This window comes from Heterocephalus glaber, unplaced genomic scaffold, assembly GCF_053883595.1.
Source record: "Heterocephalus glaber isolate CG9 unplaced genomic scaffold, H.glaber_assembly_v1.0 deba00001503, whole genome shotgun sequence".
In the NCBI taxonomy this organism is placed as follows: Eukaryota; Metazoa; Chordata; class Mammalia; order Rodentia; family Bathyergidae; genus Heterocephalus; species Heterocephalus glaber.
Genome location: NW_028258323.1, coordinates 10,422 through 22,622, shown reverse-complemented (window position 1 = coordinate 22,622; position 12,201 = coordinate 10,422).

The window sequence follows — 12,201 nt, the reverse complement described above, 5'->3', positions numbered from 1 at the left end:
TCATAATAAGGTACTCAATAGCAGGATATAAAGTCTAGACAGAAGGCTGTATGAGCTGGATTAGAATCGGTGGTACTATAGATAAAAGACAAAAACTCCAAACAAGTAAAGGTGTTCCTGAACCCTTCTCCATTGTTGGTGGGAGTGCAGACTGGTGCAACCACTGTGGAAATCAATATGGAGATACCTCAAAAGACTAGGATTAGAGGTCCCACTTGACCCAGCTATTCCTCTGCTAGGTATCTTCCCAAAAGAATTAAAAGATTCATACCACAGTGATATATATGCAGCCATGATTATAGTGGCACAATTTGTAATAGCCAAAACTTGGAAACAGCCCAATTGCCCATCAACTGGATGCTGGAAAAAGAAGATGTGGTTTTTTTATAAAATGGAGTACTACTCAGCCATAAAGAATGAGAAACTAGAGACATTTATAGCTAAATGGATGCACACTGAGACCATACTCTTAAGTGAAATAAATGAGACACATGTGAATAGTTAGAATAGTATAGTTTAGAATAGAACAGTTTCTGTGGTGTGAAAAACTAAACGTGTAAATAAGGATCAAAATATATAATTGACAATATAAAATAGGAAGAAAAGGTCTAAAGGAGTAGGGGAAGTGGGAGGGGTAGTGGAAAGGAAAGAAGGGAAAAGAAAAAATATGAGAAAAGGAAAAAATAGAAACAAAGTCTTTGTAAATAGGGAAGGATGGTGGAGGTGAAGGGAGGGCAGGGGAATGGGGAAAAAAAGAACATCATGTAAAGGTACAAGATCCCAATGATGAATGTAACTGTATTGTATATCTAAAATGTACCAATAAACTTAATAATAATAAAAAAGATGTTCTTTATCCTCATCCTTATTCTCAGGAGTTCTTAGACTTTAGCACACTCTTGTTACAACAGGGAGGGCCAGAGCTCCAGAATTTCTGATTCTGCAGATCTGAGATAACGCTGAAAGTTTGCATTTTTAGCAAGTTCTCTGGTGATGCTGATGCTGCTTGTCTGAGAATCAGTCATTCTTAGAGAGTACCAGCTGCACCTGGAAGTTGACATGGCATTGATTCAGTGGTGTGGTTGCCCCATGCCTATTATTGTGATGTTGGAAAGAACCCATAAAACTACTTGTGCCCAAACCTTTTTCTGGAATATTATTTAGACATGATTTAACTTCCCTTGTGTTTATGGACTCAAAGGCCTCCACTTTGGGGTCAATTTTGGGTAATTTTAATTTTCATTACCATCTTCTGTCTCTTGGAGATTTGGAGATCCATTGGCATTAAAGTGTTGATAGTGCATATTTCATCACTGGTTATAGTTTTAAATAGCAATTGATTGCCTTTCATGCTGTAAATCAGAATTACAAATTCTGTTTCAGATTTGGTGTACTAAACAGTTTTTCAACTGTTTCCTTAGGACTAATGAAATGCCAACAGTTGTTTGAATTCTGTAAGAAAGAATTAGTCAGTTACTTTTGAATGTGTACAGTTGTAGAAAATGCCAACTTAAAATTCATGTTCTGTTGCTAGGATTTTTCTTCTTTTAAAATAATTTTGGGAGGGTCATGTGGACGTTTCTCAGCAAAACAATTCAGACAGTGAAATAAATGGCTTTAGAAAAAAAATAATAATAATAATTTTGGGCCGGAGATTTAGCTCAGTGGTTTCACTGCCTGCTGTGCAAGCACAAGGACCCAAGTTTGATCCCCGGTACCAAAAAAATAAAGAAAGAAATAAAAATAACTTCATAGCTTGCATTAACACCTGTCATTACTATTGTGGGAGGAATTTTACTTTTTAAATTGGTGTATATGTTATACCCAAGATTATAGGATGAAGATGCTACCTTTTCAAAAATGTATTTATTGGTAAAGTGTTTAGTTTAAAATTAATCTGATTTCTTGAAAGTCGTTTATTCTGTACTAAAAATAGTCCTGTCACTGTGTTTGTGTGCTCCTAGCAGGAGGGGAACTGACTGCTGTTCCTAGGCTGTTTTAACCAAAGCAAAGGAAAAGTAATTCAACATCTTTTCAGTAGCTACTTTAAAGCATATTTTGGGTCTTCATTTCTGTATATAAAAGAAAATATACTTCTATCATTCCTATTTTCATTTTTTATGGCAATATTCCCCACACCGAGGTTTCCACCAAAATCTAAACTCCATACTGATTTAAACATGGTTTTTACAGTTGCAAGTGTTAAATTGATATTAATTCCTATTAAAACCACAAATCATGGTGGTACCCCTTAAAAAGAAAGTTGAATTTTCAAAAAAAAATGTGTAGATAGTGCACACTCAGAGAAATATTTCCATTCCCTGCTGCACCGTGTGTCTGGATTCACAGCTTTCCTGTCCCTTGCCCTGGTCGCCTGTCTTACTCCAGGGTACCTATAACTGCTAGCCCTTGTACATGAGGTGGCCTCCTTAGAAGACAGTGGCCAGGCCGAGAGGCCATTACCTATCTCCTGCATTCAAGTATGGCTTGTGTGTCTTGTGACCTGAGGCAGAGGCACACTCAGAATTGAGCAGTGTGGGCATCTGTTCTAGGAAGTGCCTCCCAGGAAGACTCACGGTATGGGGCAGGACATGGCCCTGGCCACTTTCCTAGCAGCTGATTCCTTCCCCAACTTTGCCTGCTCTCACTTACCAATCTCCAGTTCATTCAACAGGTTTCCTCATCAAGCAGCTATGGAGGGCTGCTACATGTCAGGCTCTCAGTCCTGGAAACACAGTGAGGGAGGGAATGGATGTAGTCTTTGCCTTAAGGGACTTAATCCCAGTGAGAGAGCAGTCAGAAAACACCTCACAGAGAGTGCTTGATTGCACATTGTGACGAGGACTCTGAAGGAAGCACAGGATGGGGAAGGTAGCAGGATGGAAGCAGGTCTGGTCTGGGGGGCACAGAGGGCTTTTCTGAGGGGGGCTCTGGATTTCCACCTGGAGACTGGGTAGGAGTAAACCAAGTCAAGAGCAAGGGGATGGGGGTGGGGGGGCGCCAGGCAGAGAAACCAGGCTGCACAAAGACAGAAAGGACACAGTACAGTCACTGCACAAAGACAGAAAGGACACAGTACAGTCACTGCCCTTGGTGCCTCTAGAGACTGGTTCCAGGACTCCTGTAGAAATTAAAACTGCAGATGCTCGAGTCCCGGATAGGACACAGCATGGTATTTGCATATAACCTGTGCAATCCTCCCATACACTTTGAATCATTGCTAGACGGCTTTAAATACCAAATGCAATGTAGATGCTATGGACAGGGTTTTTATGCTGTATTGTTTAAAGAATAATGACAAGAAAAACCCTGTACCTGTTCAGTACAATTTTTCCTCAAATATTTTTGATCCACAGTTGGTTGAATCCATGGATGTGAAAGCCACAGACACAAAAGGCTGACTGAATAATTTAAGAGCCTGAAAGAACCCTGGAGACTGTAGAAGAGAGAAGACAATGTGTTATCAGAGCCATGTTATGCAGGGCTTTAGAAGTATAGAACTTATCCTACAGTTTTCGGGACACTATTGAAGGATATAAGTAGATAAAAAGAAAATTAGATTTCAATTTTTTAAAAACTCTTTAAATTTCTTCTAGTAGGATGGCATTCTGTAATAAATATGGAAAGAATAAAAGAATTAGATAAATGCCTTGTTTGCAAATGCCAGTGAAATAATTGGTCCAGGTAAGGATCATCAGAAGATGGAACCATTAGATGAAAGACAGATATAGGCCAGGCATCGCGGTACACCACTGTAATCCTAGCACTCGGGAGGCTGAGGCAGGAGGATCGCCAGGAGTTTGAGGGCATACTGGGCTACATAGTAAGTTCAAAGCCAGCTGAAATACATAGTGAGAACCTGTTAAATAGACAGAGAACATTCCGTGGCAGGATCAGGCTGGAATCATGGAGTCCCCCCCACCGCGGTGGGATGGCTGGAAACTTTTCATCTCCTGGTGGGAGCAACAGAAAGCCACAGGGCCACCAGTGGAGGAGTCTTGCCAAGAAAGTCGAACTTGAATCTCATAGAAACCTACAGCAGCATTGTCTAATACACGCCCCCTACTGGCAATGGCTTGACTTCTGCTTTTATGGTGTTGTGAAAACAGTGTGCATCCAGTAGAAATCATACTTCAAGGTTTGAATTCTGATCTTTTCCTGGGCTAGCAATCTGCAGTATGATTCTCTCATGCACTCTGTCTCTCAAGACTGGACAGCAGCAGCGAACCCAGCTCCCAGTTCACCTGCGATCACAAGGAAAACACCAGTGCTCTGCATGTGCCGTGCTGCCAGCTGCAGGGTTCAGTATATTCAGTGCTTTTCTGCTGCTTATCTCCAGCTCATGAGGGTTTACCAGGCATCTGTACGAGCATCTGTAGAATTAACGTGACCATGAAACCTGCACTTCCACCTTCCTTGGGTCAGAGAACTTTGGACTCATCCTTTCAAGAGAGGGCAGTGAGCTCTGGGGAGGAAGCCAAGGTCCAAAGATCCTGGAAAACAGAGAAGGAGGCTCCTGGGCTGAGAGAATGGCACAGGCATGAGCCCCTCATGAGGGCAGCTGTATAGGGAGCCAAGAGAACCCCAATGGCTGGGGATCCCCTGGAAGAGTTGGGGGACCCAACAGTCCTCATCCTGGCCAGGAGCTTCCCTACATCCTGAGAGCTGCAGGCAGTGGCTGGACTGGTTTCAGCCCCAAGTGATAGTCAGGTTTGTATTCTAGAAAAACACTCTAGATGAAAGGTGGGGACTAGGGTTTTGGTGTAGGGAGTCACGAGTGTCCCTGGGCAGCCCCACTGGACAGCAAGGCCATGGTGGAGCTGAGAGATGGTGACAACCTGGTGTAGGTGAGAGGCAGAGAGGAGACACAGGGTGACTCAGGGAGTGCTGGTGTCACTCAGATGTCTTTGGGGCCTGTCACAAAGGGGCCAATTTTCCATTTGACCTGGGTTTCTGTACCAAAGCACCTCAATCTAGACTTTGGTTCTCTCCAATGAGGCTTCACCACCAGCCACTATCTGTGGGCTGTATGTGCAAAGCATTGATGTGGTCAATTAGGGTCCTTGAATGGCCCAATGTGGTGTCTTACTTGGTCTGGTTTCTGAATTGACCTTATACTGGGTAAGTTATGAAGAGTTATGAAGAACAGAGTTTTATTTGGATCAAGGTTCTAGGGGATAGAAGGCCAAGGGCATGCTGCTGACATCTGGTGAGGGTCTCATGCTACTTTGCAACCTGACAGAGGAAATGACATGATAAGACAGAGAAAGCAAGCTAGCTCAGCTCTCTCCCTCTTCTTATAAGACCACTAATGGCATCATGAGGCCCACCCTCATCCCTCATGTAACCCTAATTATTGCCCACATGTCTCACCTGCAAATGCCACTAACATATGATTGGAGGTGCTATGAATTGTGTCTAGATGTCCCCCAAAAGCCTCATGCACTCATACATGGAGCTTTTCAGAAATGGCTGGATCTAGTGTGTATGTATATGGATTAAGGGTTGTGATAACTAAATTAGTCCACTGATTGGCTTAGCATAATTCTGGGCTGGATAATGGGAAGGCCCATCCTGGGTATGGGTGGCACCACCCAATAGACTTGAAGCCTGGATGGGATAAATGTCTGGAAAGTTCACTGCTCTGCTTCTTGCCTACCCTGCCATGGACTGTTTCTCCTCTGCCATGCCCTTCTGTCATGTTGCTCTGCCTTGGAGCTAACTTACTATGAATGGAAACCTCTACAAACTGTGAGCTAAAATAGATATCTCCTTCTTTAACCTGTGGCTGTCAGGTATTTTGTCTCAGCAAAAGAGAAAAGTAACTAAGATGGGGTGAAGTTTCAACATACATTTGGAATGGGACGAACACCCAAATCATAGCAGTATCACTTTGTTTTAGCCTGTGCTCCTTTTTGAGGCACCCTTGAAACCTTCAAATGAAAATGGCCAGGTCTCTCTCAGCCTGCATTTCTGTGTTTCTATCTGAGCCATTCAGTGAAGCATGGTAAGTGTCACAGAGGTGGAGTGACAAGAGAAGCAGGCTGAGGCCTCCAGGAGTAAGGTCCATGAATGCCTATGCCCCTGAGACATCAAACTTGAATGTGCACACAAATCCCCTGGGGGTCTTGTGAAACATGCAGATTGGGATGTGGAGTCTGGAGAGGAGCCCAAAGTGCAGCATCCCTAACCAGCTCTGCAGTTGTGGAGGATGTGGTGTGTGGACAACATTTTGAACAGCAAGACTCTGGAAGGCAGTCAAGGATGCAGGTCTGGAGCACGGCAGAGAGCCTGGGCTGTTAGATGCAGGTGCCAGGAGTGTCCAGACACCCGGGGGGCAGCTGTGGGGTACAGATCACAATCAGGAGTTCCCAAGGGGTCCTCAGGGCATTGTGTTAGGGGAGTAAACCAAGACAGGTGTGAGAAGTGTGCACTGCCCAGACTGACAGCATCCACACAAGGGCAATTCAGAATAGACTCCAAATCCTTCATATCAATTATTTTTTAAAAGATCTAGGAGGAAAAAACAACCCAAGAGAAAAGTGGGCAAGAGATTTGAATGGGAATTTCATAAGAGGATATCCCAGTACCAGCAAACCTATGAAAAGGTGTTCAGTCTCCTTGCAATTGTGGAAATGCAAATTGAAACCACAATGAGATGCCACTACATGCCCAAGCAGGACTAAGAGGAAATGCCAAATGTTGACAAGGATGTGGAACAACTGGAATGCTCGTCCCTGGACCTCACTGTGTGTGGGCACAGTCACTTGGTGACTGCCTGGTATTGGTAACACAGGACTGTGCAAACCTCGTGGCCCCATTCTTGGTTACGCTCCTCATAGGTTATGTATCTGAAAGCTACCAGGGCCCGTGGGCACTGTGGTAAGTGGAAAAGCAGCCGCTTTCATCCTGCTAGGATTGTCAAATGCTAAGGATGTGGAAAATCCACTGGGCTGGGGAAGGAGTGGTCACCCTGTGTCAGTGACTCTATGAATGGCCACATCCTTTTGGGGGGTACCTGGATGCTGGGACCAGGACTGGAAATGGGACAAGGATGCAGCCACAGCTCTGCTTTTATGGCTGAGACACAAACTCTGACTCTGGGCCTTCTGTTCTGAAAGACTCTTAGAACCCATGGATTTTTCACTCTTTTCCTGTACATCTGAGAACCAGCTGAATATGTTCTAGGAAAAATATACACTCTGGGTTGACTTCCTTTGGAGGAGGCGACATATTCCATGTCTCCTTCCTTCAAGTCTTAGTCCACTGGCTGCCGTCACAAAATACTATAAACTGCTGGCTCATAAGCAAGACACTCATCGCTCACAGCTCTGGAGTCTGGGAAGGCCAAGGTCAAGACACCAGCAGTGCTGGTGCAGGTGAAGGCCTTCTGGTTCCCCTGTGTCCTCACCTGGTGCTGAAAGGGGCCAGGCTGCTGTCAGGGTCTCTTTGATGAGAGCGCAGTCCCGTTCATGCCACTTCCTGCTCACGCTCTAATCACCTCCCACAGGCCTCACCTCCAAAGCCATCACCTTGGTGACTGGACCTCAGCATATGAATTTTGGAGAAACACAACCATTTGGACCATAGCAGCCCCTTCATGGAGTCTTATATCTGCTACCTAAGAAATTGCACCTTTGGTTGGGTTTATTTCTAGGTTTATCGTAGGTTTGCTATTATGAATGAATTTTTCCCTCAGTTTCTAGGTGGTTACTACTGCACTATAGGAATGTTTGACTTTTGTGTGTTGGTCTTGGACCTTATTAGTGCCCACCGTGTGCAGGCCCCCATTCTGGGTTCTGTACATGCGTGGATCCTAATTAACAGCCGTAACAACCCTACTCGGTGTGTACTAATTGTGTCTCTAACTTACAGCTGTGAAAAGGAGGCCATGGAAAGGTTGTTTCTTTATAGAATCCCATAGATTTTCTAGATAGATGACTTTATTGCCTACAAATAATGACAGTTATTTCTCTTTTTACAAGATGTATGCCCATTATTTTTTCTTCTTTTCCTAAGAAGTAGCAGCAAGAGATGTTCTGGTCTGTGTTCCTGCCTCACTGGGAATTTCTCCCACATTCTCCCTGAGCAAGATGTTTGCTTTGGATCTCTAGTAAAAGTAGGTTTCCGTTAGAACATGATGTCTGTACTTGGTTCACTGTGAATCTTTACTAGGAATTTTTTTTAATTTCATTAAAAATTTTTTCAATACCTACTGAGATGAATCTAGGCTTTTCTCCTATTGATGAAGCGAATAGCACCATTAACTTTTCTAACATGAACTTATCTTTACATTCCTGGATGAACTCTACTTGGCATTTTCTTTTAAGGCACTGTCAGCTTCAACTGGCTAATATTTTATTTGAGATGATTTTCTTCTGTGTATACATGAGATTGGCTGTAACTTTGCCTTGTTATGCTGTCCTTGACTGGGTTTTATATCAGCTTTGTGTTTATTTTAGAAACAACTCAACTGTCAGTAACAAATTGACAAACAGTAACACTTTCCCAGGGCGTGGTGTCCGGAAGCATCTAGGCAGGTGGCTCAGCCATCCCTGCGGGCCCAGGCCATCAGCTCTGGGTTCCTTGGCCTCCATTCATGGCACCAGGCATCAGCCCAGGACAGGAGGGACAGGGTAGCCACCAGACTGTCCCCTCCCTTTAGCAAGAAAATCGGTACCTTGCCCTGAGGCTCCCAGCACGGTTCTGCTGTCTGAACTGTCACAGGGCCCGAACTGCTTGGGAGGCTGGGAAGTGAGCTTCCTGTCCCCAGCCCAACTCTCTCGGCCCCTTGGGTGTGTGTGGAAGGTGCTGGGGACCAGGGCGAGGGTGGCCGTGCAGTCAGTCACGGCTGATGTCAAGGGGGGTCCTGTATTTCCCAGACTCCCACACACGCTGCCTGAGCGATGGCACAGGGTTTGTCCACAAACCCATCTTGTCCTGGCCATACTTCAGGAATGGATTTTTGGTGACACTTTTAGTTTATTTTAAACTCACTGAGCTTTTCCAATTGTCTGTTTTGTTCTTGGTCTGATTTGGGTTATTTACAGTTTTCTAGACAGTTGTCCATTTCACTAAGCACTTAAAGTGTAATGATAATAATAATGTATGGCTTGTTCTTATGATTTTGTTTTGGGGGTTTTGTTTGTTTGTTTTGGGGTTTTTTTGGTACTGGGGATCTAACTCAGGACCTTGCGCTTGTGAGGCAGGCAGCAATACCACTGAGTTAAATCCCTGACCCTTGTTCTTACGATTTTTAAAAAAAATCATCTTAAATTAAATTCCATTTCTTCCTGATACGAATTTGTGTGCTCCTCCTTCCCCATTGTCTCCCTGTCTCCCTCTTTCAAAGATTGGCCCATGGCCAATTTTATGTCTTTTAAAAAAGCAAGTGTTGGGTTTTATTGACAATCACTGGTGAAAATTTAAAAATATAAGAGTAATTTCTGCTTTTAAATTTACAAATCTTTTCCTTCTTTCTTTGCTATTTTGTTGTTCCTTTCCTAGAGCCTAGAATTTGTGATTTGTTTGCCTATTTTCTTTTTTATTACAAAATATCTCAAAACACTGAAAAGCGATGAGAAAAAGATAATGAATACCTACAACTATCATTTGGCAAATTTAGCAAACTTGGTATTACACTACAATTTATTCAAGATTTTTAGAAAGATGTTCATTTGGCCTCTCGTTCTGCGCCTCTCTAATCCCTTTCCTCCTGCCTTCCTTCACTATCAGTTATTCAGTTTTATATTTTTTACCAAATATGCATGTCTGTAATTAATCTGTGGAATTGTTTTGCATGCATTAAACTTTGTCTTATCATCCTGTAAATCTTGTTTTGTGACTTGCTTCTTCCTATGGGGATTAGGCTTTGAAATTTATCTGTGTTGAAATGTTTCACTTATGTTCACTGCTGTCTGAATATGCTACTTACTGATTTTGTATCCAGTTTGTTAATGGACATTTAGGTTGTTTCTGTATGGTTGCTATTATTTTTTTCATTAAGTTTATTGGTACATTTTAGGTATACAATACAGTTACATTCATCACTAGGAATTTGTAACTTTACATGATATATCTTGGTTCTTATTTTTTCCCCCAGTCACCTGCCCTCCCGTCAACCCCTCCACCAGCCTCCTGTGCATTTCTTCTGCACATTCATGAGAGTTCTCTGGGCTGGATATTGAGGTGTGGCATTTCTTGGTCATGGAGTTTGTGAACTTTCAACTCTACAAGGCGATATCCAGGTGTCCTTTGACGTTTACCCTCCCACCAGCTGTGGGTGGAGTTCCTGTGGGTCCACGTCCCCGCCAGTGCTGTTTACTGTCACCCTCTGTACGGTTTTCAAAGGTGATGGGTCTGGGACAGCACCTTGGCATTGTTGGAAAATGCACTTCCTTATTCTTGATGGGATTCATCATGTTTTCATATGTTTGCCATTTACATTTCATTTCCTCTGAATTTCGGGTTCATTTTCCTATTCAAATTCTCATCTTTTCACAAGCTAGATGCTGAGTCTCCACTTTTCCCATCATGACATCACTGTCTGCTTTGTCTATGGCGTCGTTCATCATCTAAGGGCTTTACTTTTAATGTAGTAAAGCTAATGAATAAGTTCTTCTTTTTTTTTTTTTAGCTGTTTTGGGGGTTGAACCCGGGACCTTTGCACTGAGCTACATTCCCAACCATTTTTTAAGTTTTAATTTTGATACAGTGTCTCATTAAGTTGCCCAGGCTGGGCTCAAACTTTTCAATCCTCCTGCCTCAACCTCCTAAAGTGCTTTGCAGGTGCAAGGTCTTGAGTTCCATCCCCAGCACCGCAAAAAAAAAAAAAAAAAACCCTACAGTGTTGGGATTACAGGCGTGCACCACCATGCTTGGCCATGACTCTTATTCCTTATAATTTCCTCAAAAAGTCCTTCCCAACCTAAATACCAGACATTTTCTCACCAACTCCTCACCCCCAAGTTAAACATGCTTCTTTCCAAATGTGGGTCCTTGGTCCATTTGTAATTTCTTCTGATGTATTGCATGATATAGGAATTACTTTTTAAATTTTCATGTAAATAACCAGTTTCCCAGTACCATTTATGTAACCGTGGGTGGGCTCTCCAGCAATCCATTACGGTGGTTTTATGGTACAGATTCATGAAGGTCCCCAAAAGCCATGTGTCCAGAGTGGGGGATTAGAGGACGAGAAGCTAGAGGACTTCACAGCTGCAGCTGCTGTTAGGAGGTGGGCTGGGCTGGAGAGGGTGGGTCCTGGGGCCACCTCTGCGGGGTGCATCTCCCACCCTGGCTCTTCAGGTCTCTCTGCTTCCTTGCTGCTGGGAGTGAGCTGCTTTCCCCACCACACCCTTCCCCCAGGCCATTTCTACCTCCAAACCAACCAACCAAGGAAGAAACAGAGCCAAGAGCAACCTGTTCCCCTTCAAGGTGTGAGTGTCAGGTACTCAGTCCCAGCAGTGGGAAATGACTAACAGTGGTGTCGAATTTTCTCTTACAGCTTCGGGCTGTTTGGCAGCACCTATTCCACTTCAAGTTTTTAAAAATTCCTACCCTGATGCCAAACTGTCGTTGTGACTGTAATTTCCCCTAAGTCTACATGTCTGGTAGAGAACACCTCCCCCTGCTTAATCCATTTCATGGGCCTTACTCTTCCTTATGAATTTTAAGGTTACTTTTTTAGGTATTTTTCCCCAGCATTTTAAATGTTTGTGGTTGGAGGCTCATCCAGGTTATTTTCTTCCTGATTAATGATGGTGTAGATCTAGTTTTTATCTGTCAATTAAAAATGGAAATAATAAAATTAAAAGTTAATTAATTATTTTATTATTTCCTTTAAAAATTAATTAATGAGCAGTAAAGAGCTGCAGGGATCCTCCATTTGGCCCTCGTGGGAACCCCAAGGCAGGCCCCACTGTTCCCCACCACATGACAGAGGAGGAAACGGAGCCAGAGTGTGGCTAAGTCACTTTCCAAGGTCACTTGTTAGTAAAACAGTGATGTTGGTGGTCTGGTTCAGACTTCCGCAGTCAGACTTCATATCACCCTGTCTTGCTAAAATAGAGCTTTGTTTCCTACTTTTAATATTTATATGTTTTTTCTTGTAGTATTGAACCATGTTCTCATTTCACCTCTTACTTCACAGAGAAAACAGCAGTCCTTAGAAGTCCCTGAGGGGTTTTCTACTCCTCACAG